Source organism: Trachypithecus francoisi, unplaced genomic scaffold (assembly GCF_009764315.1).
Source record: "Trachypithecus francoisi isolate TF-2019V2 unplaced genomic scaffold, Tfra_2.0 Lachesis_group20, whole genome shotgun sequence".
In the NCBI taxonomy this organism is placed as follows: Eukaryota; Metazoa; Chordata; class Mammalia; order Primates; family Cercopithecidae; genus Trachypithecus; species Trachypithecus francoisi.
In genome coordinates this window covers 39,264,843-39,290,216 of record NW_022681466.1, presented here as the reverse complement: position 1 = coordinate 39,290,216, position 25,374 = coordinate 39,264,843, and the positions used below count along the sequence as shown (strand labels likewise).

At 45.7% G+C, this 25,374-nt stretch overlaps 1 pseudogene; it reads left to right on the top strand.

Moving 5' to 3' along the window:
- The first annotated feature begins 758 nt into the window (after positions 1-758).
- LOC117066506 lies at positions 759-7,484 on the top strand (annotated as a pseudogene).
- The last annotated feature ends 17,890 nt before the right edge of the window (positions 7,485-25,374 follow it).

Genomic DNA, 25,374 nt, shown 5'->3' with positions numbered 1-25,374 from the left:
GTATTTTTAGTAGAGACGGGGTTTCTCCATGTTGGCCAGGCTGGTCTCCAACTCCGTCCGCCTCGGCCTCCCAAAGTGCTGGGATTACAGGCATGAGCCACTGCACTCGGCCTATATATATATACTTTTACTAATATATATATGTATATATGTGTATATATAGTATATACATGTATATATACTAGTAACAGTATATATATACACATTTTCACTACACTAGTCAAAGTATACACACACACTTAGCAGTATATATATATATATATATATTCCAGTGTATATATCTACATGTAAAAGATAGATAGATATAGATATATAAAATATATATGGATATATATACTGGAAAAGTTAGTGAGGAGAAAACGATCCATTGACAATACTAAATAAAAACCAAGCCAACCAGGAAACATTTAGGAACTAGCTTCACTTTCAACATGTAACCGGAACAACACTGTAAATGTTGTTGCCTAGGAATTAGAAGTGAAACACCACGCCCAAATGGCTCAAGCTGGAGGCCAGAGATAAGAACTTAAAGGCATCTCTCCCACCTAGCAGACCAGGCCCCCTGTTTTCCCATGGCTTCCTTTAAACAGACTATTCAGGCATTTGCCCACCAACTTAAAGGGGCTTTAAGTTCAACTTTAAGTGACACCCTGTTTGTTGCAGGTGGTAAATGAATTTACCAAGACAGCTGTAGGTAAAGAAAGGCAGATTTAACTACTCTTCCTCTTTCTCTAAGCGGCCTGAGGTAATCTGTGAAAATGGTTCGCTATTCACTTGACCTGGAGAACTCCACAAAATCATGCAAATCAAGAAGTTCAAATCTTCATGTTCACTTTTTTTTCTTTTTCTTTTTTTAATTAATTAATTAATTTATTTATTTATTTTATTATACTTTAAGTTCTAGGGTACATGTGCATAACGTTTATATCATGTACAACTCCCCAATGCAATCCCTCCCTCCTCCCCCCTCCCCCTGATAGGCCCCAGTGTGTGATGTTCCCCTTCCCGAGTCCAAGTGATCTCATTGTTCAGTTCCCACCTATGAGTGAGAACATGCGGTGTTTGGTTTTCTCTTCTTGTGACAGTTTGCTAAGAATGATGGTTTCCAGCTGCATCCATGTCCCTACAAAGGACGCAAACTCATCCTTTTTGATGGCTGCATAGTATTCCATGGTGTATATGTGCCACATTTTCTTAATCCAGTCTGTCACAGATGGACATTTGGGTTGATTCCAAGTCTTTGCTATTGTGAATAGTGCCGCAATAAACATACGTGTGCATGTGTCTTTGTAGTAGAGTAATTATAATCCTTTGGGTATATACCCAGTAGTGGGATGGCTGGGTCATATGGTACATCTAGTTCTAGATCCTTGAGGAATCGCCATACTGTTTTCCATAATGGTTGAACTAGTTTACAATCCCACCAACAGTGTAAAAGTGTTCCTATTTCTCCACATCCTCTCCAACATCTATTGTTTCCTGACTTCTTAATGATTGCCATTCTAACTGGCATGAGATGGTATCTCATTGTAGTTTTGATTTGCATTTCTCTGATGGCGAGTGATGACGAGCATTTTTTCATGTGTCTGTTGGCTGTATGGATGTCTTCTTTTGAGAAATGTCTGTTCATATCCTTTCCCCACTTTTTGATGGGGTTGTTTGTTTTTTCTTGTAAATTTGTTTGAGTTCTTCGTAGATTCTGGATATTAGCCCTTTGTCAGATGAGTAGGTTGCAAAAATTTTCTCCCATTCTGTAGGTTGCCTGTTCACTCTGATGGTAGTTTCTTTTGCTGTGCAGAAGCTCTTTAGTTTAATTAGATCCCATTTGTCAATTTTGGCTTTTGCTGCTGTTGCTTTTGGTGTTTTAGACATGAAGTCCTTGCCCATGCCTATGTCCTGAATGGTACTACCTAGATTTTCTTCTAGGGTTTTTATGGTATTAGGTCTAACATTTAAGTCTCTAATCCATCTTGAATTAATTTTCGTATAAGGGGTAAGGAAAGGATCCAGTTTCAGCTTTCTACTTATGGCTAGCCAATTTTCCCAGCACCATTTATTAAATAGGGAATCCTTTCCCCATTTCTTGTTTTTGTCAGGTTTGTCAAAGATCAGATGGCTGTAGATGTGTGGTATTATTTCTGAGGACTCTGTTCTGTTCCATTGGTCTATTTCTCTGTTGTGGTACCAGTACCATGCTGTTTTGGTTACTGTAGCCTTGTAGTATAGTTTGAAGTCAGGTAGCGTGACGCCTCCAGCTTTGTCCTTTTGACCTAGGATTGTCTTGGCAATGCGGGCTCTTTTTTGGTTCCATATGAACTTTAAAGCAGTTTTTTCCAATTCTGTGAAGAAAGTCATTGGTAGCTTGATGGGGATGGCATTGAATCTATAAATAACCTTGGGCAGTATGGCCATTTTCACGATATTGATTCTTCCTATCCATGAGCATGGTATGTTCTTCCATTTGTTTGTGTCCTCTTGATTTCACTGAATAGTGGTTTGTAGTTCTCCTTGAAGAGGTCCTTTACATCCCTTGTAAGCTGGATTCCTAGGTATTTTATTCTCTTTGAAGCAACTGTGAATGGAAGTTGATTCCTGATTTGGCTCTCTGCTTGTCTGTTACTGGTGTATAAGAATGCTTGGGATTTTTGCACATTAATTTAGTATCCTGAGACTTTGCTGAAGTTGCTTATCAGCTTAAGGAGATTTTGGGCTGAGACGATGGGGTTTTCTAAATATACAATCATGTCATCTGCAAACAGGGACAATTTGACTTCTTTTCCTAACTGGATACCCTTGATTTCTTTCTCTTGCCTGATTTCCCTAGCCAGAACTTCCAACACTATGTTGAATAAGAGTGGTGAGAGAGGGCATCCCTGTCTTGTGCCAGTTTTCAAAGGGAATTTTTCCAGTTTTTGCCCATTCAGTATGATATTAGCTGTGGGTTTGTCGTAAATAGCTCTTATTATTTTGAGGTACGTTCCCTCAATACCGAATTTATTGAGCGTTTTTAGCATAAAGGGCTGTTGAATTTTGTCAAAAGCCTTTTCTGCGTCTATTGAGATAATCATGTGGTTCTTGTCTTTGGTTCTGTTTATATGCTGGATTACGTTTATTGATTTGCGAATGTTGAACCAGCCTTGCATCCCAGGGATGAAGCCCACTTGATCATGGTGGATAAGCTTTTTGATGTGCTGCTGAATCCGGTTTGCCAGTATTTTATTGAGAATTTTTGCATCGATGTTCATCAGGGATATTGGTCTAAAATTCTCTTTTTTTGTTGAGTCTCTGCCAGGCTTTGGTATCAGGATGATGTTGACCTCATAAAATGAGTTCGGGAGGATTCCCTCTTTTTCTATTGATTGGAATAGTTTCAGAAGGAATGGTACCAGCTCCTCCTTGTACCTCTGGTAGAATTCAGCTGTGAATCCATCTGGTCCTGGACTTTTTTTCGTGGGTAGGCTATTAATTGTTGCCTCAATTTCAGAGCCTGTTATTGGTCTATTCAGGGATTCAACTTCTTCCTGGTTCAGTCTTGGGAGAGTGTAAGTGTCCAGGAAATTATCCATTTCTTCTAGATTTTCTAGTTGATTTGCGTAGAGGCATTTATAGTATTCTCTGATGGTTGTTTGTATTTCTGTGGGGTCGGTGGTGATATCCCCTTTATCATTTTTTATTGCGTCTATTTGATTCCTCTCTCTTTTCTTCTTTATTAGTCTTGCTAGTGGTCTGTCAATTTTGTTGATCTTTTCAAAAAACCAACTCCTGGATTCATTGATTTTTTGGAGGGTTTTTTGTGACTCTATCTCCTTCAGTTCTGCTCTGATCTTAGTTATTTCTTGCCTTCTGCTAGCTTTTGAATGTGTTTGCTCTTGCCTCTCTAGTTCTTTCAATTGTGATGTTAAAGTGTCAATTTTAGATCTTTCCTGCTTTCTCTTGTGGGCATTTAGTGCTATAAATTTCCCTCTACACACTGCTTTAAATGTGTCCCAGAGATTCTGGTATGTTGTATCTTTGTTCTCATTGGTTTCAAAGAACATCTTTATTTCTGCTTTCATTTCGTTATGTACCCAGTAGTCATTCAGGAGCAGGTTGTTCAGTTTCCATGTAGTTGAGCGGTTTAGATTGAGTTTCTTAGTCCTGAGTTCTAGTTTGATTGCACTGTGGTCTGAGAGACAGTTTGTTATAATTTCTGTTCTTGTACATTTGCTGAGGAGTGCTTTACTTCCAATTATGTGGTCAATTTTGGAATAAGTGCGATGTGGTGCTGAGAAGAATGTATATTCTGTTGATTTGGGGTGGAGAGTTCTATAGATGTCTATTAGGTCTGCTTGGTGGAGAGATGAGTTCAATTCCTGGATATTCTTGTTAACTTTCTGTCTCGTTGATCTGTCTAATGTTGACAGTGGAGTGTTGAAGTCTCCCATTATTATTGTATGGGAGTCTAAGTCTTTTTGTAAGTCTCTAAGGAGTTGCTTTATGAATCTGGGTGCTCCTGTATTGGGTGCATATATATTTAGGAGAGTTAGCTCTTCCTGTTGAATTGATCCCTTTACCATTATATAATGGCCTTCTTTGTCTCTTTTGATCTTTGATGGTTTAAAGTCTGTTTTATCAGAGACTAGGATTGCAACCCCTGCTTTTTTTGTTCTCCATTTGCTTGGTAGATCTTCCTCCATCCCTTTATTTTGAGCCTATGTATGTCTCTGCATGTGAGATGGGTCTCCTGAATACAGCAGACTGATGGGTCTTGACTCTTTATCCAGTTTGCCAGTCTGTGTCTTTTAATTGGAGCATTTAGTCCATTTACATTTAAGGTTAATATTGTTATGTGTGAACTTGATCCTGTCATTATGATCTTAACTGGTTATTTTGCTCGTTAGTTGATGCAGTTTCTTCCTAGCCTCGATGGTCTTTACATTTTGGCATGTTTTTGCAATGGCTGGTACCGGTTGTTCCTTTCCATGTTTAGGGCTTCCTTCAGGGTCTCTTGTAAGGCAGGCCTGGTGGTGACAAAATCTCTAAGCATTTGCTTATCTGTAAAGGATTTTCTTTCTCCTTCACTGATGAAACTTAGTTTGGCTGGATATGAAATTCTGGGTTGAAAATTCTTTTCTTTAAGAACGTTGAATATTGGCCCCCACTCTCTTCTGGCTTGGAGAGTTTCTGCCGAGAGATCTGCTGTTAGTCTGATGGGCTTCCCTTTGTGGGTAATCCGACCTTTCTCTCTGGCTGCCCTTAAGATTTTTTCCTTCATTTCAACTTTGGTGAATCTGGCAATTATGTGTCTTGGAGTTGCTCTTCTGGAGGAGTATCTTTGTGGCGTTCTCTGTATTTCCTGAATTTGAATGTTGGCCTGCCCTACTAGGTTGGGGAAGTTCTCCTGGATGATATCCTGAAGAGTGTTTTCCAACTTGGTTCCATTTTCCCCCTCACTTTCAGGCACCCCAATCAGACGTAGATTTGGTCTTTTTACATAATCCCATACTTCTTGCAGGCTTTGTTCATTTCTTTTTCTTCTTTTTTCTTTTGGTTTTCTCTTCTCGCTTCATTTCATTCATTTGATCCTCAATCGCTGATACTCTTTCTTCCAGTTGATTGAGTCGGTTACTGAAGCTTGTGCATTTGTCACGTATTTCTCGTGTCATGGTTTTCATCTCTGTCATTTCGTTTATGATCTTCTCTGCATTAATTAGTCTAGCTGTCAATTCTTCCACTCTTTTTTCAAGATTTTTAGTTTCTTTGCGCTGGGTACGTAATTCCTCCTTTAGCTCTGAGAAGTTTGATGGGCTGAAGCCTTCTTCTCTCATCTCGTCAAAGTCATTCTCTGACCAGCTTTGATCCGTTGCTGGCGATGGGCTGCGCTCCTTTGCAGGGGGAGATGCGCTCTTATTTTTTGAATTTCCAGCTTTTCTGCCCTGCTTCTTCCCCATCTTTGTGGTTTTATCTGTCTCTGGTCTTTGATGACGGTGACGTACTGATGGGGTTTGGTGTAGGTGTCCTTCCTGTTTGATAGTTTTCCGTCTGACAGTCAGAAGGACTGTCTGTTGGTCTGTTGGAGATTGCTTGAGGTCCACTCCAGACCCTGTTTGCCTGGGTATCAGCAGCAGAGGTTGCCGAAGATAGAATATTGCTGAACAGCGAGTGTACCTGTCTGATTCTTCCTTTGGAAGTTTCCTCTCAGGGATGACTCCACCCTGTGAGGTGTGGGGTGTCAGACTGCCCCTAGTGGGGCATGTCTCCCAGCTAGGCTACTCAGGGGTCAGGGACCCACCTGAGCAGGCAGTCTGTCCGTTCTCGGATCTCAACCTCCGCGTTGGGAGATCCACGGCTCTCCCCAAAGCTGTCAGACAGAGTCGTTCGCCTCTGCACCGGCCCCCGCTGCTTTCCCTATTGGACCTCAGCTGTGGGCTGTCCCCAGAGGTGGAGTCTACAGAGACAGGCAGGTTTCCTTGAGCTGCTGTGAGCTCCACCCAGTTCGAGCTTCCCAGTGGCTTTGTTTACCTACTTAAGCCTCAGCAATGGCGGGCTCCCCTCCCCCAGCCTCGCTGCTACCTTGCGGATAGATCGCCGCAGACTGCTGTGTTAGCAGTGAGGGAGGCTCCGTGGGCGTGGGACCCTCCCGGCCAGGTGTGGGATATATTCTCCTGGTGTGCCTGTTTCCTTAAAGCGCAGTATTGGGGTGGGAGTTACCCGATTTTCCAGGTGTTGTGTGTCTCAGTTCCCCTGGCTAGGAAAACGGATTTCCTTCCCCCTTGCGCTTCCAGGTGGGGCGATGCCTCGCCCTGCTTCAGCTCACGCTGGTCAGGCTGCAGCAGCTGACCAGCACCGATTGTCCGGCACTCCCTAGAGAGATGACCCCAGTACCTCAGTTGAAAATGCGGAAATCACCGGTCTTCTGTGTCACTCGCGCTGGGAGTTGGAGACTGGAGCTGTTCCTATTCGGCCATCTTGCTCCGCCCCATCTTCATGTTCACTTTAAGAACACTCGTGAAACTGCCCAGGCTGTCAAGCGTATGCATATACAAAAAGCCACGAAGTATCTGAAAGATGTCACTGTACAGAGACAGTATATACCATTCCAACGTTGCAATGGTGGAGTTGGCAGAGGTGCCCAGGCCAAGCAGTGGGGCTGGGCACAAGGTCAGTGGCCCAAAAAGAGTGCTGACTCTTTGCTGCACATGCTTAAAAATGCAGAGCGTAATGCTGAATTTAAGGGTTTAGATATAGATTCTCTGGTCATTGAGCATATCCACGCGAATAAAGCACCTAAGAAGCGCCGCCAGACCTACAGAGCTCATGGTTAGATTAACCCATACATAAGCTCTCCCTGCTACACTGAGATGATCCTTACTGAAAAGGAACAGACTGTTCCTAAACCAGAAGAGGAGGTTGCCCAGAAGAAAAAGATATCCCAGAAGAAACGGAAGAAAGAAAAACTGATGGCATGGGAGTAAATTCAGCATTAAAATAAATGCAATTATAAGTGAAAAAAAAAAGGCCGGGCGTGGTGGTTCAAGCCTGTAATCCCAGCACTTTGGGAAGCCGAGACGGGTGGATCACGAGGTCAGGAGATCGAGACCATCCTGGCTAACACGGTGAAACCCCGTCTCTACTAAAAAATACAAAAAACTAGCCGGGCGAGGTGGTGGGCGCCTGTAGTCCCAGCTACTCGGGAGGCTGAGGCAAGAGAATGGTGTAAACCCGGGAGGCGGAGCTTGCAGTGAGCTGAGATCCGTCCACTGCACTCCAGCCTGGGCAATAGAGTGAGACTCCGTCTCAACAACAACAACAAAAAAAAAAGTGAAAAAAAAAAGGCAGATGTATTAGAGAAAGTGTGAAAATATGTTGCAAGGGTGCAGTGGGCAGCATAGCAAAGAAGGGACTGTCTGCCAAGAGGTAGGGGCTGGAGGGAGGTTTTCTAGGATCTTGCAGGAGGGGGCTACATGCAGAACAAGGTTGTAATGCTGGGGCTACATGCCAAACAGGTCATTGTGCCCACAAGTTTGTGATTAGCACTTTCTCAGAACAATTGTTTGTTATTCTCCCCCACCTGGGACCCCGTCCTCATTTCGCTTACTTATCAGGACTCCATACTATTCTATTATACATACCACTAGTTGCCTCTCTCACTCTCTGCCTGACTCTTAATTTCTGGCTTGCCTGACCTGAGGACAGAGGATGGCACTCCTGAAGCATGGTGCCCTTCCTTCCCAGGATCTGTAAGTAATAAACCTTTGATCATATTTACTACTGTGGTGGATTGAATGGGTGCCTTTCATCTGAAGAACCAGGGGCTACCTAGGTTTTCCAGGGACACTGGAAAGAACACAAGGCTAGGCTCTTAGCATCAAAGCGATGGTTAGACAGTCATAAACTGAACACAGACCAGACAACAGCCACAAGGAGCGTCTGCCAGGATAAACACATTTCCCATGTGAAGGAACCCCTGGGCACAGGTGGGACAACTAAGCATTAGACCTTCCACCAGGTTAAAGAGTACCCCATGAGACACGCATTGTAGACACCCATGCCCAGCTCCCTTCATTTCCCATCAGGGCAGGGCTGCTAGCTGCTCTGGTACTGAAACCCCAGTTTAGCTGAAGGCTGTCAAAACAGACACATAGGAGCCATTCATTGAAAATAAATGTTTCGGCCGGGCGCGGTGGCTCAAGCCTGTAATCCCAGCACTTTGGGAGGCCGAGACGGGCGGATCACAAGGTCAGGAGATCGAGACCATCCTGGCTAATACGGTGAAACCCTGTCTCTACTAAAGAATACAAAAAAACTAGCCGGGCGACGAGGCGGGCGCCTCTAGTCCCAGCTACTTGGGAGGCGGAGGCAGGAGAATGGCGTGAACCTGGGAGGCGGAGCTTCCAGTGAGCTGAGATCCGGCTACCGCACTCCAGCCTGGGCGACAGAGCCAGACTCCGTCTCAAAAAAAATAAAATAAAAAATAAAAAATAAATAAAATAAATGTTTCTTGGCTGGGTGCAGAGACTCATGCCTGTAATCCCAGCACTTTGAGAGGCCAAGATGGGTGGATCACATGAGGCCAGGAGTTTGAGATCAGCCTGGCCAATGTGGTGAAACCCTGTCTCTAATAAAAATCCAAAAATTAGGCCGGGCGCGGTGGCTCAAGCCTGTAATCCCAGCACTTTGAGAGGCCGAGACGGGTGGATCACGAGGTCAGGAGATCGAGACCATCCTGGCTAACATGGTGAAACCCCGTCTCTACTTTAAAAATACAAAAAACTAGCCGGGCGAGGTAGCGGACGCCTGTAGTCCCAGCTACTCCGGAGGCTGAGGCAGGAGAATGGCGTAAACCCGAGAGGCGGAGCTTGCAGTGAGCTGAGATCCGGCCACTGCACTCCAGCCTGGGCGACAGAGCCAGACACTGTCTCAAAAAAAAAAAAAAAAAAAAATCCAAAAATTAGCTGGGTGTGGTGGCACACGCCTATAATCCTAGCTACTCGGGAGACTGAGGCAGGAGAATTGCTTGAACCTGGGAGGCAGAGGTTGCAGAGAGCTGAGATGGCCCCACTGCACTCCAGCCTGGGCAACAGACTGAGACTCTGTCTCAATAAAAAAGAGAGAGAAGAAATGTTTCTCAAAAGGGAAATAATATAGCTATTCTAAAACAACACTGACTTGGAAGACTGGTGTGTGATTGAGACCTTAATTCTTGAAATAGTATAGAGCCACATTGTTTTCATCCTTTTTAATTAATTAATTAATTAATTATTATTTTTTGAGATGGAGTCTCACTCTGTCGCCCAGACTGGAGTGCAGTGGCACGATCTTGGCTCACTGCAACCTCCGTCTCCCGGGTTCAAGCGATTCTCCTGCCTCAGACTCCCGAGTAGCTGGGATTACAGGTGCCTCCACTATGCCCAGCTAATTGTTTTGTATTTTTAGTAGAGGTGGGGTTTTGCCATGTTGGCCAAGCTGGTCTCGAACTCCTGACCTCATGATTCACCTGCCTCAGCCTCCCAAAGTGCTGGGATTACAGGTGTGAGTCACCGTGCCCAGCTGTTTTCACACCTTTCTTTTTTTTTTTTTTTTTTTGAGACAGAGTCTGGCTCTGTCGCCCAGGCTGGAGTGCAGTGGCTGGATCTCAGCTCACTGCAAGCTCCGCCTCCCGGGTTCCCGCCATTCTCCTGCCTCAGCCTCCCGAGTAGCTAGGACTACAGGCGCCCGCCACCTCGCCCGACTAGCTTTTTGTATTTTTTTTAGAGACGGGGTTTCACCGTGTTAGCCAGGATGGTCTCGATCTCCTGACCTCATGATTCTCCCGTCTCGGCCTCCCAAAGTGCTGGGATTACAGGCTTGAGACACCGCGTCCAGCTGTTTTCACACCTTTCTTAAAGTGGCAGAAGTTTTCTTCATGTGAAGTTCTTCCAATTCAGAGGCTTTATATATAGGACAGATACTATTCTATATATAAAAAGTGCAATAGCTTTTGTGCAAATTAAAAGAAAATGGCATATATACATAAACACATTTGTTGATATATGACAGGAAAGTTTCTGGAGGGACACATAAGCCATTGTTAGTTTTATGTTATACCTTTGTGTACTGTTAAAATGATTTTACCCTTAGTATACCAGAAAAAGTCATCACTATTGATCATCTAGGGCCAATAGAACCTTCAAATTTTAAAAATATTTCCTGTAAAGCAATTTATAATAGTAAGAATAAGGGATAGTGAAAAACAACTTTATTAGAAACTTTAACAAGAATGCTTTATCTCATTACTGGGTCAGTATATAAACATGGTGTTTTTTTCCTATGTTAAAACCTCTCTCATGATCCATCCCACAAGCCCCTCCTATTTCTGCCCCCATTTCTCTGCTTTTTTTTTTTTTTCTCTGTGAGAGGGGTTCTTGCTCTGTCACCCAGACTGGAGTACAGTAGTGTGATCATAGCTTGCTACACCCTTAACGTCCTGGGCTTAAGTGATCCTCCCACTTCAGCCTCCCAAATAGCTGGGACTACAAGTGCATGCCACCCCATGCTTGGCTAATTAAAAAAAAAAAAAAAAAAAGGCTGGGCGCGGTGGCTCACACCTGTAATCCCAGCACTTTGGCACGGTGGCTCACACCTGTAATCCCAGCACTTTGGCACGGTGGCTCACACTTGTAATCCCAGCACTTTGGCACGGTGGCTCACACCTGTAATCCCAGCACTTTGGCGCGGTGGCTCACACCTGTAATCCCAGCACTTTGGCACGGTGGCTCACACCTGTAATCCCAGCACTTTAGAAGGCGGAGGCGGCGGATCACAAGGTCAGGAGTTCAACACCATCCTGGCTAACACGGTGAAACCCCGTCTCTACTAAAAATACAAAAACAAAAATTATCCGGGCATGGTGGCAGGTGCCTGTAGTCCCGGCTGAGGCAGGAGAATGGTGTGGACCCAGGAGGTGGAGCTTGCAGTGAGCCGAGATCGCACCATTGCACTCCAGCCTAGGCAACAGAGCGATACTGTCTCTTTTTTTTTTTTTTTGAGGCGGAGTCTCGCTCTGTCGCCTGGACTGGGCGGAGACTGAGGCAGGAGAATTGCTTGAACCTGGGAGGCAGAGGTTGCAGAGAGCTGAGATGGCCCCACTGCACTCCAGCCTGGGCAACAGACTGAGACTCTGTCTCAATAAAAAAGAGAGAGAAGAAATGTTTCTCAAAAGGGAAATAATATAGCTATTCTAAAACAACACTGACTTGGAAGACTGGTGTGTGATTGAGACCTTAATTCTTGAAATAGTATAGAGCCACATTGTTTTCATCCTTTTTAATTAATTAATTAATTAATTATTATTTTTTGAGATGGAGTCTCACTCTGTCGCCCAGACTGGAGTGCAGTGGCTCCGCCTCCCGGGTTTACGCCATTCTCCTGCCTCAGCCTCCCGAGTAGCTGGGACTACAGGCGCCTGCCACCTCACCTGGCTAGTTTTTGTATTTTTAGTAGAGACGGGGTTTCACCGTGTTAGCCAGGATGGTCTCGATCTCCTGACCTCGTGATCCGCCCGTCTCGGCCTCCCAAAGTGCTGGGATTACAGGCTTGAGCCACCGCGCCCGGCGGATACTGTCTCAAAAAAAAAAAAAAAAAAAAAATTTTAGGCTGGTCACTCATCCTTGTAATCCCAGCACTTTGGGAGCCCAAGGCGGGCAGATCACTTGAGTTCAGGAGTTCGAGAACAGCCTGGCCAACATGGTGAAACCCCACTTTTACTAAAAGTACAAAAATCAGCCTGACATGGTGGGACACAAATGTAATCCCAGGTACTTGGGAGGCATGAGGCGGAGGTTGCAGTGAGCCAAGATTGCGCCACTGCACTCCAGCCTGGGCAACAGAGTGAGACTCCATCTAAAAAAAAAAAAAAATTATAGAGATAGGGTCTCACTATGTTTCACAGGCTGGTCTGTTACTCCTGAGCTCATGGGATCCTCCACCTTGTACTCCCAATCTCTGCTCCTCTTGAGAGCAAAATCCCTTGAGAGAGTTGTCAATACTCCCTCTTTCAATTTGTCTCCCCCATTCTCTCCTAAACCCCCTGTAATTAGGCTTTGAGCTCCCACCACTCTTCTGAAACTGCCCTTGTTCCAGTTGCCAAGGACTTTCATGTTGCTAATCCAGTGGTCGTCTCAGTCTTTACTTGTCTTGAACTGTTGGTGGCATTTGACATGGTCGATCATTTTCTCTGTCTATTTTCTTCATTTGGCTCCTCCAGTTCTATTTCTTGCTAGTTTTCTTCCTACCTTGCTGGACCCTCATTGTCAGTTTCTTTTGCTGGTTTCTCTTCATCTTCCAAACAATGAATGTTGAAGAGTGCTGGGGTGTGGTCCTCGAACCTCTCCTCCATCTATAGTCACTTGCTTGTGATCTCATGCTGTTTCTTGGGTTTGAATATTATCTATGTGCTAACTCTCAAACTTAATTTTCCAACCTGGATCACCCCCACTGGACTCCAGGTTTGTATACCCAGCTGCCCTCCTTTTTTTGAGACAAGGTCTGGCGCTGTTACTCAGGCTGGAGTATAGTGGTACAATCATAGCTCACTGCAACCTCTGCCTCCTGGGCTCAACCTCCACCTCCCAGCTCAGTCTCCTGAGTAGGTGAGATTACAATCATGTACCACCATGCCTGGCTAATTTTATTATTTTTTCTTTTTGTAGAGATGGGGGTCTCACCTTATTGCCCAGGCTGCTCTTTAACTCCTGGGCTCCAGTGATTTTTTCACCTCAGTCTGTCAAAGTGAAAAGACTGGGATTACAGGCATGAGCCACTGCACCTGGCCTGAATATCTACTAGGTATCTCAAGCCTAAAAAGTCTACAATTAAACTCTGATCTTCCCCAACCTGTTCCTCCCTTAGTCTTCCCTGCATCAGCTAATGACAATTCTCCTTCCAGTTGCTCAGGCTAAAACTTTGGAGTCATCCTTAATGACTCTTTTTCTCTTGCACACTCTCTGCATTTTATCCACCTGCAAATTCCATCATCTCTATCTTCAAAATATACAGAATCTGACTCCATTTTGCTGCTTCCACTGCTAGCCTCCAGGCCCACGGTGCTGGCCACTATTTTTCACTTGGAAAATTGCAGTAGCCTCTTTTATTCCCCCTTTTTTAAAAAACTTTTTTTAAAAAATTATTTTTTTGAGACAGAGTCTTGCTCTGTTACCCCAGGCTGAAGTGCAATGGTGTGATCTTGGCTTACTGTAACCTCTGCCTCGCAGGCTTAAGCAATTCTCATGCCTCAGCCACCCAAGTTGCTGGGATTATAGGCGCCTGCTACCATGCCAGGCCTACTTTTTATATTTTTAGTAGAGATGGGGTTTCACCGTGTTGGCCGGGCCAGTCTTGAAGTCCTGACCTCAAATGATCCGCACGCCTTGGCCTCCCAAAGTGCTGGGATTACAGGTGTGAGTCACCACACCCAACCTCTACATACATTAGCTCCTTTAATCCTCATTTAAAAATTCTTGTGGTAGATATGAAGAGTCTTCAAAAAATTCACTGAAATGCATATAATGAATGAAAATACTATACATGGATTTCAAACATTTTTTTGTACCAAAATAAAAGCATACTAATTTGTCATAACCTTTCGCAACAGGATCTGGTTTGAGGCACTAAGGATAAGACATTTGTTTGAAAAGAGCCTCTATCAGAGCAACATGAATTCTGCTAAAAAACCACTTTTTTTTTTTTTTTTTAAATAGGGCCTTACTCTGTTGCCCAGGCTGGAGTGCAGTGGCATGATCACATCTCACTGCAGCCTTCACCTCCTCCACTCAAGTAATCCTTCCACCTCAGCCTCCCAAGTAGCTGGGGTTACAGATGTGCACCACCACACCTGACTAATTTTTTTGGGAGGAGGGGGATGGAGTTTCACTCTGATCACCCAGGCTGGAGTGCAATGGCACGATCTTGGCTCACTGCAACCTCCACCTCCCAGGTTCAAGTGATTCTCCTGTTTCAGGCTCCTAAGTAACTGGGATTAAGGTGCGTGACACCAGGCCTGGCTAATTTTTGTGTTTTTAGTTGAGATGGGGTTTCCCCATGTTGGTCAGGCTGGTTTCAAACTCCTGACCTCAGGTGATCCACCCACCTCAGCCTCCCAAAGTGTTGGGATTACAGGCGTGAGCCACCATGCCTGGCCAATACCACAGTTTCTTTTTTTTTTTTTGAGACGGAGTCTTGCTCTTTCGCCCGGGCTGGAGTGCAGTGGCCGGATCTCAGCTCACTGCAAGCTCCGCCTCCCGGGTTTTACGCCATTCTCCTGCCTCAGCCTCCGGAGTAGCTGGGACTACAGGCGCCCGCCACCTCGCCCGGCTAGTTTTTTGTATTTTTAGTAGAGACGGGGTTTCACCCTGTTAGCCAGGATGGTCTCGATCTCCTGACCTCGTGATCCGCCCGTCTCGGCCTCCCAAAGTGCTGGGATTACAGGCTTGAGCCACCGAGCCCGGCCCACAGTTTCTTTACCCACTTGTTGATGGATGGACATTTGGGCTGGTTCCACATTTTTGCAATTGCGAATTGTGCTGCTATAAACATGCATGTGAAAGTATCTTTTTCATATAACGACTTCTTTTCCTCTGGGTAGACACCCAGTGGTGGGATTGCTGAATCAAATGGTAGATCTACTTTTAGTTCTTTAAATAATGGCCACACTGTTTTCCAAAGCAGTTGTACTAGTTGACATTCCCACTGGCAGTGTAGAAGTGTTCCCTGTTCACTGCATCCATGCCAACATCTATTATTATTTTTATTTTTTGATTATGGCCATTCTTGAGGAGTAAGGTGGTATCACATTGTGATTTTGATTTGCATTTCCCTGATCATTAGTGATGTTGAGCATTTTTTCACATGTTTGTTGGCCATTTGTATATCTTCTTTTGAGAATTGTCTATTCATGTCCTTAGCCCACTTTTGGATGATGGGATTGCTTTTTTGGCAACAGTTTTTGATTTGGCATTTTGAAAAGGCATTTGGCTTGTTGACTTTCTGGAGAGCCAAAGAACAATAACATCTGCTCATTAGGAGAGTGTTTTAAGGAAGTTAGTCAAAGTTTCTCCAGAAAAATGGCTGGCAGTTGTACTGGAGAGTTCTCCAGCACTGCAATGCTTCTGTTCATTCCTCTCATCAAACAAGGGCAATTTTACAAGAATGTCAATGAGAAATCATTAGGAATGTACCTTACAGTCCCGATTTAAGCAGTTTAGAAATATGTTTCACAAAATATTAAATATTTTAATCTCTTGACTCACGTATTAGTCAGAACTCCTCTGGTTGCAAGTGACAGAAATCCAACATAGACTATGGAAAAAGAAAATTACCTTAAAGAATTAATTGATCCTGGGCTGGGTGCCATGGCTGGCTCATGTCTGTAATCTCAGCACCTTGGGAGGCCGAGGTGGGTGGATTATTTGAAGTCAAGAGTTCAAGACCAGACTGACCAACATGGTGAAGCCCCATCTCTATGAAAATACCAAAATAAAATCAGCTGGGCGTGGTGGTGTGCACCTGTAGTCCCAACTACTCGGGAGGCTGAGAGAGGAGGCTCTCTTAAGCTCCAAGACAGAGGTTGCAGTGAGCTGAGATTGCGCCACTGCACTCCTCTTTACAGAGGGAGACTCTGTAAAAAAAACAAAACAAAACAAAATAAAAATAAGAATTGATCCTGGATCCAGGAGCTCAAAGCATGTGCCCAGGAAACTGAGGTTCTTGGCTCTCCCTGCCTCTGACTTTGTTTCCAGCAGTCATCCTTCTTCTGTTTGCTGGGGAAGATGCCCTGCCAGCTCCATGCCAACAGGAGTTGCACCGTTCCAGTCCTCAGAGTCTTCCCGAGTCCACAACAATCCAACAATCCCCTCAAAAGACTGAATAGAGGCCAGGTGTGGTGGCTCATGGCTGTAATCCCAGCACTTTGGGAGCCCGAGGCGGGTGGATCACTTGAGGTCAGGAGTTCAAGACCAGCCTGGCTAATATAGTGAAACCCCATCTCTACTAAAAATACAAAAATTAGCCAGGCGTGGTGATGAGCTCCTGTAATCCCAGCTACTTGGGAGGCTGAGGCGGGAGAATTGCTTGAACCTGGGAGGTGGAGATTGCAGTGAGCCAAGATTGCGCTACTGCAGTCCAGCCTGGGCAACACAGTGAGACTCTGTCTCAAAAAAAAAAAAAAAAGACTGATAGAGCTGCCTAGGTCCTATGCCCATTCCTGAGCAACCTCATGTTCAAGGATGAGTACTCTAACTGGCAAAGACAATGCCATGTGTGTACCAGAGGGTTTCATTTCTTCCTGGCTCGGGAGAAACTACATTCCCCAGATACTCTTATGTCTGGTGGAAGCATGTGACTGGTTCTGAACAACGAATGTGGCACAAGAGAGGCTTACAGCTTCTGAGCTGGATCCTAAAATGCATCCCCCTCCCCCCATCTTCCATGCTGTCTCTTTGCTTGTCTATGGTGGATGCAGGCTCAGGTCTAATCAAGGGCTCCAAGGAAGCCCTAAGTAACACTGGAAGCGATAAAAGGAAGGAGCTTGAATTTCTCCTTAGAGGAAAGTCTTCTCAGGTCCTCCCCCAACAACTTCCCAAAAAACCCTCATTGAGCTGTGATATAACCAAGAAACAAACTTTTTATTCTATTGAGCCACTGAGATTTGTGGTTAGTGGTTATCAATAGACCATGAGTAGATTAGCTCAAATGCTCACTCCTGAGATAGGAGAGGTGGGACTTTTGCTTTAAAACAAGGCATACTGGACAGGTGCGGTGGCTCATGCCTGTATTCCCAGCACTTTGGGAGGCCAAGGCTGGCGGATCACTTGAGGTCAGCAGTTCGAGACTAGCCTGGCCAATATGATGAAACCCCATCTCTGCTACAATTACAAAAAATTGGCTGAGCATGTTGACATGCACCTGTAGTCCCAGCTACTCGGGAAGCTGAGACAGGAGAATCCCTCGAGCCCAGGAGGTGGAGGCTGCAGAGAGCCGAGATTGTGCCACTGCACTCCAGCCTGGGTAACACAGCAAAACTCCGTCTCAAAAATAAACCAAAAATAAGGCACACCAGAGCCATAAAGTGTAGGAGGGGCTGTTCCCAATGGAAAGGCATGTGGGTCAGACAATAAAAGAGCAGATAAATAACCCACTTATCTTGAGTTTGGGAATCAGTCCAAAGGAAATAATCAAAAGGAAACTAAATTATTTTGAATAAAGATGTTCATTGCAGAGTCATTTATAGTAGCAACAGATTGGAAATGTCTCAGAAGCTCAAAACATGGATGTGATAAAGCAAAGTGTAGTTGATCAGTATAATGGACCCATGGATATGTGGAACTGTGTATTGGAAACCTTGCTGAATGACAGATGTTAAGCACAAAAGGATTTAGTCCGCTCCTTACCCCTTACAAAGGCGCTGGGGGTTGGGCCTCCCCCAGCAGCTGAATTGAGGAGTGGAATCTTCAGAACTGGGGACCTGAATCAGGGAGTTCCCCCTAGATCTGGAGGAAGAAACTGAGCCAAAAGTTGCTCAGCAAACTGGGCTTCACATTCATGAGAAGAGACCCAGGAAGAGACATGGGATCAAGGTGTGGAACTGGGGAGAGAAGACAAAACTTTGATCAGATGAGGATCAAATTGGGAGGCAGGGAGGGTGTGTGGGCTGTTGGATGATGCTCAGGATTGGCTTTTGAGGGTGGCTGGGCTGGCTAAGCAAAGGACCGGAACTGGGGCAGGAATCAAACCCTTCTAAGTCCTCCTCTAGGCAGGGCAGGGCATCCTTTCACTCACCTGGTGAACTGCCTTTTTGTTTGTTTGTTTTTTGAGATGACGTCTTGCTCTGTGGTCCAGGTTGGAGTGCAGTGGCGAGATCGGGGCTCACTGCAACCTCCACCATCCGGGTTCAAGTGATTCTCCTGCCTCAGCCTCCAGAGTAGCTGGGATTACAGGTGCAAGCCACCATACTCAACTAATTTTTTTTTTTTTTGAGATGGAGTTTTGCTCTTGTTGCCCAGGCTGGATTGCAATGATGCAATCTTGGCTTACCGCAACCTCCACCTCCCGGGTTCAAGCAATTCTCCTGCCTCAGACTTCCTGAATAGCTGGGATTACAGGCATGCACCACCACGCCCGGCTAATTTTGTATTTTTAGTAGAGACGGGTTTCTCCATGTTGGTCGGGCTGGTCTCGGACTCCCGACCTCAGATGATCTGCCCACCTTGGCCTCCCAAAGTGCTGAGATTACAGGCATGAGCCATCACACCTGGCCAATTTTTGTATTTTTAGTAGAGACAGGGTTTCACCATGTTTGCCAGGCTAGTCTCGAACTCCTTACCTGAGGTGATCCACCTGCCTCGACCTCCCAAAGTGCTGGGATTACAGGCATGTGCCACTATGCCTGGCCTGAAATATCTTGTTTGAGACAGGATCTTACTTTGTCACCCAGGCTGGAGTGCAGTGGTGTGATCTCGGCTCACTGCAACCTCTGCCTCCCGGGTTCACATGATTCTCCTGCCTTAGCCTACCAAGTAGCTGGGACTACAGGTGCGTGTCATCTCGCTGGCTTTTTTTTTTTTTTTTTTTTTGTAGGACGGGGTTTCACCATGTTGGCCAGGCTGGTCTTGAACTCCTGATCTTAAGTGATCTGCCTGCTTCAGCCTCCCAAAGTGCTGGGATTACAACTATGAGCCACCGTGCCCGGCCTAAAAGCTTCTCAGATGATTCTGATCTGCATCCCTTAGATGCAAGCCGTTAAAGTCCTAGCCATTTGCTTATACAGTGGTTGATTTAGAAGGTACAAGGAATAGAGGCCATGGCTGACGTGCGTCAGTGTATTTTAGACACGGGAATGTAGTGAACTCTGTGCAAATTTTGCAGAATAAAGGAAGGTGGTGTCCTGTGTTTCCTAGCAGTCAGGAAGCACAGCGTTCTCTACAATGTAATTGATGCATTTCACCAAGCACCAGTTGGAAAGGTCCAGTATCGGGGATGAAGCGTGACATCTTGGGATACTTCCTCCTGTACCATGATGGTGTGATGGTCACAGGCCTGGAGAGGGCCCTCTCCATTAGGACTATTGCTGTCTATCCTTATCCAGTACCTGTAACTCAAGATCTGATGAATTTGGGAGACCATCTCTAGACCACAGGGCCACCAAAAGTTCCACGGGCCCATGGTCAGGATTTTGAAGGACACACAGTGGCATACTGAGTAGTGTCCTGCCTAATCCCAGCACTGATGTGCAGGTTACTACTGCCAGGACATTGATGGCTATACTGGTGGAGGAGGATCCTGTGCATTTTTTTTTTTTTTTTTTGATGGAGTCTCGCTCTGTTGCCAGGCTGGAGTACAGTGGCGCGATCTCGGCTCACTGAAACCTCCACCCCCCAGGTTCAAGCAATTCTCCTGCCTCAGCCTCCCGAGTAGCTGGGTCTACAGGCACGTGCCACCATGCCCAACTAATTTTTGTATTTTTGGTAAAGACAGGGTTTCACCATGTTGATCAGGCTGGTCTTGATCTCTTGACCTCATGATCTGCCTGCCTTGGCCTTCCAAAGTGCTGGGATTACAGGTGTGAGCCACTGCACCCGGCCGATCCTGTGCATTTTTTAAGCTTTGAGCAGGCTTGGAGCTCAGCCAATTGGATGATGGCCTTGCAGAACTGTTTAGACTTGCAGCAACAGAGCCGGCATGCCTGCAGAGTTCCCAGGCCACGGTGCTTTGGATGCAGGACTTCTCTGCCATCCCTTGCCATTGTGGCCTTGCTGGCAGGATATCTACCAAACAGTTTAGGCTGCTCAGCTCACAAATATGGGAAGCAAACTATTTGAAGACTTCGAGGAGGCGTGAGGTGAGCCAAGTGTAATCCAAGCACTCCTAGCTGTCAGCTAATGAGGAATTCCCCTCCTTGAAGGCCACTTAGATCACTAGCAATGCTGTCTTCTTCACCATGAGGTCACTGACGTTAATCATCCCAGTTTTCTTGCCGTGGAGTCACAGAGGAGTAAGTCATTTAGGCTGAAGCCTTTTTTTTTTTTTTTTTTTTTTGGTCCTTCTCCTGCCAGCTTGAGAAGGCTGGGGACTTCTTGACATAGGCTGGATGAGCTGGCCTTGAGGCTATGAGGCTAGGCTGACTTTAGGGAAGCCAAGGACAAGTTAGAAAGAGTTCTCAATCTCTGAAACAAAGCACACAGTGAAGCTGGTAGCAAAGAAATCCTTTTTTTTTTTGAGACATGGTCTCATTCTGTCACCCAGGCTGGAATACAGTGCATGATCATAGCTCAGTATAACCTTGAAGTCATGGGCTCAAGTGACCCTCCTCCTTCAGCCTCCCGAGTAGCTGGGACCACAGGTGTGCACCACCACAGCCAGCTAATTTTTTTATTTCTGTAGAAACAGGGTCTAGTTATGTTGCTCAGGCTGGTCACAAACTCCTGGGCTCAAGTGATCCTCCCGCCTTGGCCTCCCAAAGTGCTGGGATTACAGGCATGAGCCACCGCATCCAGTGAATCCTAGATTCTAGAATTGCTTGGGGTAAGGGGTCTGCTAATCCTGGAACCCAGACCCTTTGCTCTGCCTGAGAACGCACTGCCTGAACCGAATGTAAACCCACGTCAGTCCAGCTCACAAAACTACACTTATGGGGATTGGCCTGGAGGTGGCGCCCCTGTTTTTGGTCTGGAAATGCCGGCCTGAGGCTCAGGCCAGTCTGGCAAATGGATAAGAACATCACCCAGTGGAGGAGGATGTCGCAGCTCAGAAGGCTGGACTGGGCTGCATCCTTTATCAGCCCCTGGAAGAGAGCAGGGGCACTACCCAAGCCTGAAAACACTGCACTTCCTCAAACTGCTCAACACTTACCTTGACATCTGTGGGGGTTTTTTGTCTTTTTTTTTTTTTCCTGACGTGTCTCACTCCGTCACCCAGGCTGGAGTATAGTGGCACGATCTTCACTCACTGCAACCTCCACCTCCCAGGTTCAATGGATTCTTCTGTCTTGGCCTCCCGAGTCGCTGGGATTACAGGCATCCACCACCATGCCCGGCTAATGGCTAATTTTTGTGTTTTTAGTAGAGACAGAGTTTCACCACGTTAGCCAGGCTGGTCTGAAACTCTTGACTTTAAATGATCCACCCGCCTTGGCCTCCCAAACTGCTGGGATTACAGGCGTGAGCCACCACGCCCGGCCTTGACATCTGTTTTTAACTTCCATTCCCAGGTCCAGAGTGATCTGGATTTTAAATATTACACCTTGATGTCTTAATAAAACATTCCAAATCCAGCCTTCCCAAAAAATTATTCCATGACACAGCTTAAAAACTCTTCTGATCAAAATATATTGAGTGGGGCCGGGCGCGGTGGCTCAAGCCTGTAATCCCAGCACTTTGGGAGGCCGAGACGGGCGGATCACGAGGTCAGGAGATCGAGACCATCCTGGCTAACACGGTGAAACCCCGTCTCTACTAAAAAAATACAAAAAACTAGCCGGGCGAAGTGGTGGGCGCCTGTAGTCCCAGCTACTCGGGAGGCTGAGGCAGGAGAATGGCGTAAACTCGGGAGGCGGAGCTTGCAGTGAGCTGAGATCCGGCCACTGCACTCCAGCCTGGGCGACAGAGCGAGACTCCGTCTCAACAACAACAACAACAAAATATATATATATATATATAATGAGTGATTTTAGGGCAAAGCTACATGTGACATCTTTGGTGGGTTTGTTTGTTTGAGGTGGGATCTCTGTCACCCAGGCTGGAGTGCACTGGTGCAATCTAGGCTCACTGCAACCTCTGCCTCCTGGGCTCAAGTCATCCTCCCACCTCAGCTTCCCGAGTAGCTAGGACTGCAGGCGCGTGCCTGGCTAATTTTTGTATTTTTTGTAGAGATGGGATTTACCATATTGCCTAGGCTGGTCTCGACCTCCTGGTGATCCACCCACCTTGGCCTCCCAAAGTGTTGGGCTTACAGGCGTGAGCCACCACACCTGGCCACATCTGACATCTTTAATAAAAAGACTCCAAGCAGGGAGGGCCTGAGACAGAAGAATTCCTTGAACCCAGGAGACAGAGGTTGCTGTGAGCCAAGATCGCTCCATTGCAATCTAGCCTGGGTGACAAGAGCAAAACTCTGTCTCAAAAGAAAAAAAAAAAAAGACTGCAAGCAGGTTAGATTGAAGGGCTGGTAGTACTTTCATCACCCCATGTCCCGCCGTCTGGCCAGTTTCGCCCTGTAGTTATGTTGAGCACCTCCTAGTGGAGGGGTCAGGTAGGTCAGGTAGCTGCAGGTGGTCTGATAGATTCCATTCATTCATTTCTGGGCCACTGCTCTGGCCAAGGGATTCAATCTATGCAAACAGGTTGAGGCGTGTCTGCAAGACTGCCTTCTGTTCCTTGCCTCTATGATCCGGATCTGCTTTTCTGAACACGATGGAGTCAGAGAATCAGCAAAGCAAGGCACAGTCCTGGGGAGTAACTGCTATAAGACTACAGTAGCTCTGGCTGAGGTCAGAGCCTATGGAATTTGGTCCAGCCTGGCCATACCTGTTCGTGAGGGCAATCTACTCTATGTACATGGATGTGTGTTTTCCCAGGACTAAGCAAAGAAGATCTGTTCCTTCCAGCCTCAATCTGTATTAGTCAGGGTTCTCCAGGGAGACAGATCGAACAGGAGAGAAATAGAGGAAGATAAAATGGAGTTTATTTATTAGGGAAATTGGCAAGAAGTTCCACGACAGGTCATCTGCAGACTGAAGACCCTGGGATGCTGGTAGTATGGCTCAATTCAAGTCCTGAAGGCCTCAGAATCAGGGAATCTGATGGTGTAACTCAGTTTGAGACCAAAGGCCTGAGAAGCCAGGAAGGGTGGAGGAGAGGGGAGAAGTCCTGGAGTTTAAAGGCTGGGGAGCCTGGAGTTGTTGTCCAAGGACGGGAGAGGAAGAATGTGTCCCAGCTCCAACAGATAGCTTGACATAGTTACCTCCCTGTTTTTGTTCTCTCCGGGGCTCTGGGAGATTGGATAAATAATGCTTTACCAGGTTTCTAGATATTCTTTAATCCATTCAAGTTGGCACCTAAAATTAACCACCACACAATCCATAGATCCCAGTCAAGGCAAAAGAAGCTTTATCCCAGGCTGGGCGCAGTTGCTCACGCCTGTAATCCAAGCACTTTGAGGGGTTGAGGCAGGAGGATCGCTTGAGCCCAGGAGTTCCAGACCAGCCAGGGCAGCATAGTGAGACCCCGTCTCTATAAAAAAACAAACAAACAAAAAAAAACAAAAAAAAAGCTGAGCATGGTGGCAAGTGCCTGTAGTCCCAGCTACCTGGAGGCTGAGGTGGGAGGATCACTTGAGCCCAGGAGGTCAAGGCTGCTGTAAGCTGAGATCATGCCACTGCACTCCAGCCTGGGCAACAGAGCAGAGTGAGACCTGTCTCAAAAAAAAAAAAAAAAGGCTGGGCAAGGTAGCTCACTCCAGCACTTTGGAGGCCAAGGCAGGCAGATCACTTGAGGTCAGAAGTTCGAGACCAGCCTGGCCGACATGGTAAAACCCCATCTCTACTAAAAATACAAAAATTAGCCCGGCATGTTGGTGGGCAACTGTAATCCCAGCTACTTGGGAGGCGGAGGTGGTAGTGAGCTGAGACCATGCCACTGCATTCCAGCCTGGGCAACAGATGAAGACTCTGTGTCTCAAAAAAAAAAAGAAAAAAGAAAAGAAAGAAAAGAAAAAGGAAAAGAAGCTTTTTTTAGGGAAAAGAAAATCCTATATGCCTTCAACATCAGCTGGCAAATGTAAATGTATGTTTTATTTACTGCCTTCCCTTCCTCTAAAAAAAAAAAAAGAGATCATTCATATTACGATCAAGCTACTATAAATTCACTTTTGAGCATGCAAATAAATGTTTAATTAAATTCTGAATATCGTAAGACATCAGCTTTATAGATTCCTGGCTGAGAAAGTGGTATTTGTGAGGGTGAGAAGATAATGAAATGGCTGAAATGACTCAAGGTAGCTTTAGTCAATCAGGAAATCAACATATTTTCACCCTTATAATGTTCAGTGAGAATGAGCCATTAGGAAGACTAAATGGGGCTTTGAAAAACCAGTGCTTGCTTCACTTCCTATTAGCCAGGTCTGCTCAGGGAGCACCCAGAGCCGAAAGAAGTAACTCGAGTATGACGGAAGCCCAGTTCAGAAGAAAAGATTATGTGTAACTTCCTCCTGGAAACAAAATTTGTTTTCCACTGCCAGGCAAGCTGGGCTGCAAATTCTTGAATGGGATGCCTGCGGTGGGGAGGATCAGAGGATACTCTGTTTGAGTGACTGTCCTGACAAGCTGGAAAAAAAAGACACGGGGCATGGTTAAAGGCTGGCAGCTGCTTGTAGCTGGCAGAGCTTCCGAGGACTCAAGAACGAAGGAATAAAAATCACCTGGAACATTTGAAGGCATAAAGACTTTACTTTCAGACAAAGCAACACTAGCTTGAAATGTATGATATGCCTCTTGCCAGTTTGCTTTATTCTCCCCGTTTTGGTTATTATGATTTTTTAAATCCTTTCATTCTTTTTCACTCAGAATGAGGCAAGTAATTGATTTCCTTATCAAGAGGCCAGGCAGTCCATTTTTCATGGCGTTCAGGATGCACAGCAAATCTAAAACCATTGTCTGGCAAATGCAGCTTGCAGCCGCAATCATTGTTTTCATCAGGTAAGCCGGCTGGCGTATGTTTTTAAAATTTTATTGTTAAGTATTGTCTTTTACTGGTTAAATCAATGATAACATTCTTTACTTTGTGGTTGTGTTGCTCAAAATGAGGATTTTTAACAATGATAAAAATAAAGCTTGTTAGATCATTTTTAATGGTAATAAATTGGTTCCTG